The 5,000-nt window shown below is 44.4% G+C and overlaps 1 protein-coding gene across 3 annotated transcripts in view; it reads left to right on the top strand.

The window, feature by feature from the left end:
• The window catches only part of LOC109900969 (1-phosphatidylinositol 4,5-bisphosphate phosphodiesterase beta-1), a 245,935-nt gene that overhangs the window by 135,280 nt on the left and 105,655 nt on the right, over positions 1-5,000 (top strand). The gene's annotated exons all lie outside the window — the stretch shown is intronic.

Genomic DNA, 5,000 nt, shown 5'->3' with positions numbered 1-5,000 from the left:
TCTGAGGATGTTATAAAGTCCCAAAAGTATGGGCCGATTTGGAAAGATGGCCGTCAAGACGTATTACAATGTAAATGTTCTTCTAATCCGTCTGTACCCGACGGGTTGGACAATACTTTTCTCGTCAATCATCTTCAAAAAATAACGATACTTCAAAACTGGAAATCAACCAATCCTCCTTCTTTCACGCAACGGACAGGTCACATGCTTGACCATCTAAAAATTGAACGCGCGTGTGGGCCACGGAGAGAAACAAAACGGTGCCGTTTGAGGACATGTGGCGGAAAGTGACAACGGGCGCTGGAGATAGTGGGTGAGGGGGCGGGGGGTCATAGGTCTGGACAGGTGTGATGTAGTTGATGTTTGTATGATGTCGTCGTTTGTATGTGTACGTTTGGTACTGTCGATAAAAGATCAAATACAATCGGATTAAAAAAAGATAGATACTTTTTCTCTGATCATAATACAATTACATCTAATCCCAGCCCGTCGCACCAAACTACAAGAAGGGACAATTATGCCAGTGAGATCTTACAGGGCTGCTTTGACTGCACAGTGTGGTGTGTTCAGTGTGTTCACATAGGGAGCGTTTGACTGCACAGTGCGGTGCGTTCAGTGTGTTCACATAGGGAGCGTTTGACTGCACAGTGTGGTGTGTTCAGTGTGTTCACATAGGGAGCGTTTGACTGCACAGTGTGGTGTGTTCAGTGTGTTCACATAGGGAGCGTTTGACTGCACAGTGTGGTGCGGTGCGTTCAGTGTGTTCACATAGGGAGCGTTTGACTGCACAGTGTGGTGTGTTCAGTGTGTTCACATAGGGAGCGTTTGACTGCACAGTGTGGTGTGTTCAGTGTGTTCACATAGGGAGCGTTTGACTGCACATTGTGGTGCGGTGCGTTCAGTGTGTTCACATAGGGAGCGTTTGACTGCACAGTGTGGTGCGTTCAGTGTGTTCACATAGGGAGTGTTTGACTGCACAGTGGGGTGCGTTCAGTGTGTTCACATAGGGAGCGTTTGACTGCACAGTGTGGTGTGTTCAGTGTGTTCACATAGGGAGCATTTGACTGCACAGTGTGGTGCGTTCAGTGTGTTCACATAGGGAGCGTTTGACTGCACAGTGTGGTGCGTTCAGTGTGTTCACATAGGGAGCGTTTGACTGCACAGTGTGGTGTGTTCAGTGTGTTCACATAGGGAGCGTTTGACTGCACAGTGTGGTGCGTTCAGTGTGTTCACATAGGGAGCGTTTGACTGCACAGTGTGGTGCGTTCAGTGTGTTCACATAGGGAGCGTTTGACTGCACAGTGTGGTGTGTTCAGTGTGTTCACATAGGGAGCGTTTGACTGCACAGTGTGGTGCGTTCAGTGTGTTCACATAGGGAGCGTTTGACTGCACAGTGTGGTGCGTTCAGTGTGTTCACGTAGGGAGCGTTTGACTGCACAGTGTGGTGCGTTCAGTGTGTTCACATGGGGAGCGTTTGACTGCACAGTGTGGTGCGTTCAGTGTGTTCACATAGGGAGCGTTTGAGGAGGCCACTGAAGCGATCACTGACTACATTTCATTCTGTGCGGAGATGATTGTTCCTTCCAAAACTTTAAAGAGACACTGAGTGTACAAAACATTAGGAACACCTTCCTAATATTGAGTTGCACCCCCGTTTGCCCTCAGAACAGCCTCAATTCATCGGGGCATGGACTCTACGAGGCACTTGCGTCTACTACCACACCCCTGGTCAAAGGCACTTCAATATGTTGTCTTGCCCATTCACCTTTTGAATGGCACATGTACACAGTCCATAACTCAATTGTCTCAAACAAACAAAAAAAATCCTTCTATAACCTTTTCTCCTCCCCTTCATCTACACTGATTAAAGTGGATTTAACAGGGGACATCAATGAAGGATCGTAGCTTTCAGCTGAATTCACCTGGTGTTTTCTACACTCAGTGTACAAAGGATCTGAAAACAGCATTTATCGCTAGCAACAAGGTTGAGGGTAAACTAATTAGATCCAAAATGAAATAAGTATATGAAACAGGCCAAGAGAATGTACAAGGAGAAGGCTCTTTCAGGAGGCTAAACCCAGAGATGCTTGGAGGGGTGTGAAAGCACTGGCAGGGCTTAACAACAAACAGCCTGCTCCAAATAAAAAAACATGTTTAGAGGTAGAATTGACCGATTGAAAGAGAGGAGGTGATCTCTGACCTATCGAACGTGTCGCACACTGCAGCAAATGTTGAGCTGCAACCCGAAAGATGTGGAAGCCGCATTTAAAAGGACCAATCGAAACAAAGCACCCGGGGCCAACATTAGTGGTCGCCTACTGAAGGTTTTACCATAAGCAACTGGCAGGTGTTTTCTGTGATCTTTCTAACTGCTCTCTGGCAAAACACTCCATCCCAGCAGTATGGACCTCATCCATCATATGCCCAGTACCTAAAAGAGCAAGGTACTGCAACAGTGACTACCTACCTTTTGGCTTTAACATCTTTAGTGATGAAGGTCTTTGAAAGGCTGACTCTCCCCCAGCTACAACAGGAAGTATACTCTTACACAGATCCACTCCAGTGTGTGGTGTTGATGATGCACTCCTGACCCTACTGCTCTGTGACCACACCCACCTGGAGAAGCCCAGGACATAAGGTCCAGATGGTCTTTGTGGATGTATCTAGTGTCTTTAATAGAGTCCAGCCTCACTTAATGGGTCATAAGCTCCAGAACATGAATGTAATTCAGGCATCGGATTCTCTGGGCAACAGCAGGCAACTCAGTGGGGCTCCTCTAGGCGGAAATTGACAGGTTTTCAGCCAGAACTACCTGGGGCCAATGCAATCAAAACCAAAGACCTGACCATTGATTTCAGAATAGACCAACCTACCGTAACCATCCCAGTGCTGGAGATTAACAGACGGATCATATTGCGAGTGAAGCACTACAAATAGCTTGAAAGCATTATTGACGACAAGCTCTCATTCAAAAGAAAAACTGAGCACGTTCCTCAAAATGTCAATTGAGTTCAATGTACAATAATAAATCCTCCAAGCATTTTATAAATGCTTTATGCAATCAATCTTAGCCTTTAGTATTGTGGGGTGTTTTGGTGCGCTAGGGAACACCAGTCAGAACCCATTGAACAGGGTAATAAGAATCAGTGGGAAGGTCATCGGAGAAAGCCAGGAACCCCTCGGTGACATTTACAAAAATCGAGTGAGGAAGAAAGGGAAACACACTACTGATTGAGCATTATAGCCCCCTACCCTCCGGGTGCAGGTATAGAGCTCTCCCATTCAAATCTTGCAGAGCAACTTCTAGACAATATCCATCAAACTCTTTAACTCTTGGAAGTTCCTATTTTGTATTCGTATATATGTCTATTTACCCTGTGATGGCGTGGACTGCTTCTCATCCTTTATGTTGTAGCCTACGTGTTTGTGTGTTCAATGTTGTTTGTTTCTTGTATGTACCATTCGTCACCAGACAGGAAGTTCCCTCCCAGGACAGTTGTTTGAATTGATACCCCTTGACTTACTCCACATTTGATTGTGTTTACAGCCTCAATTCAAAATGGATTAAATCATTGTTTTTCCCCCCACCCATCTACACACAATGTTACATAATGACAAAGTGAAAACATGATTTTAGACATTTTTGCTAATTTATTGAAAATGAAATACAGAAATATCTCATTTACATAAGTATTCAGACCCCTTAGTCAAAACATGTTAGAATCCCCTTTGGCAGCGATTACAGCTGTGAGTATTTCTGGGTAAGTCTAGGAGCTTTTCACACCTAGATTGTTCAATATTTGCACATTATTCTTTTATTTTTTATTTTTCAAGCTCTGTCTAATTGGTTGTTGATCATTGCTAAACAGCCATTTTCACGTCTTGCCATAGATTTCAAGCTGATTTAAGTCAAAACTGTAACTAGGCCACTAAGGAACATCCGATGTCGTCTTGGTAAGCAACTCCAGTGTATATTTGTACTTGCGTTTTAGGTTATTGTCCTGCTGAAAGGTGAATTTGTCTCCCAGTGTCTGTTGGAAAGCAGACTGAACCAGGTTTTCCTCTAAGATTTTGCCTGTGCTTAGCTCTATTCCATATTTTTATGAAAAAAAACTCCCTAGTCCTTGCTGATGACAAGCATCCTCAGTTTTCTCCTATCACAGCCATTAAACTCTGTAACTGTTTTCACGTCACCATTGGCCTCTTGGTGAAATCCCTGAGCAGTTTCCTTCCTCTCCGGCAACTAAGTTAGAAAGGACGCCTGTATCGGGTATTGATACACCATCCAAAGTGTAATGAATAACTTCACCATGCACAAAGGGATATTCAATGTTATTTTTACCCATCTACCAATAGGTTCCCTTCTTTGTGAGGCATTGGAAACTCCCTGGTCTTTGTGGTTGAATCAGTGTTTGAAATTAACTTTTTCGACTGATGGACCTTACAGTTAATTGTACGTGTTGGGTACAGAGATGAGGTAGCCGTTCCAAAAACACGTCAAACACTATTATTGCACACAGAGTGAGTCCACGCAACAAACGTATCGTTAATCAAGCAAATGTTTACTCCCGAACGCATTTAGACTTAACATACACAAAGGGGTTTAATACTTATGTACTTGTTTGATGTTCCTAACATTTTTCTTCACATAAATCATAACATTTTTCGAAAAACATTATTCCACTTTGACATTACGGGGTATTGTGTGTAGGCCAGTGACCGCCCCCCCCCCCCCCCACCCCCAGGCTGTAACAAATTCAGGCTGTAACAAAACATAATGTGTAAAAAGTCCAAGGCGTGGAAATCCTTTCTGAAGGCCCTGCATGGACTGTTATGTGATGTGTGCGACGAAAGCATGCCTATATGTGTGAGCTATTAATGCCTCTCGTTAATATAGGGAAGGGAAGGTAGGGAAGGTTGTCCCGTGTTTATGTTGTGACTATGTGGGCGTGATGTGTGACGCTGTGTGACTGGGTCTGTGGTGCGCGAGATGCTGTACC

This window comes from Oncorhynchus kisutch, linkage group LG12, assembly GCF_002021735.2.
Source record: "Oncorhynchus kisutch isolate 150728-3 linkage group LG12, Okis_V2, whole genome shotgun sequence".
NCBI lineage: Eukaryota > Metazoa > Chordata > Actinopteri > Salmoniformes > Salmonidae > Oncorhynchus > Oncorhynchus kisutch.
Note: the sequence above shows the minus strand (reverse complement) of the source record. Positions and strands in the feature narration are given on the sequence as shown.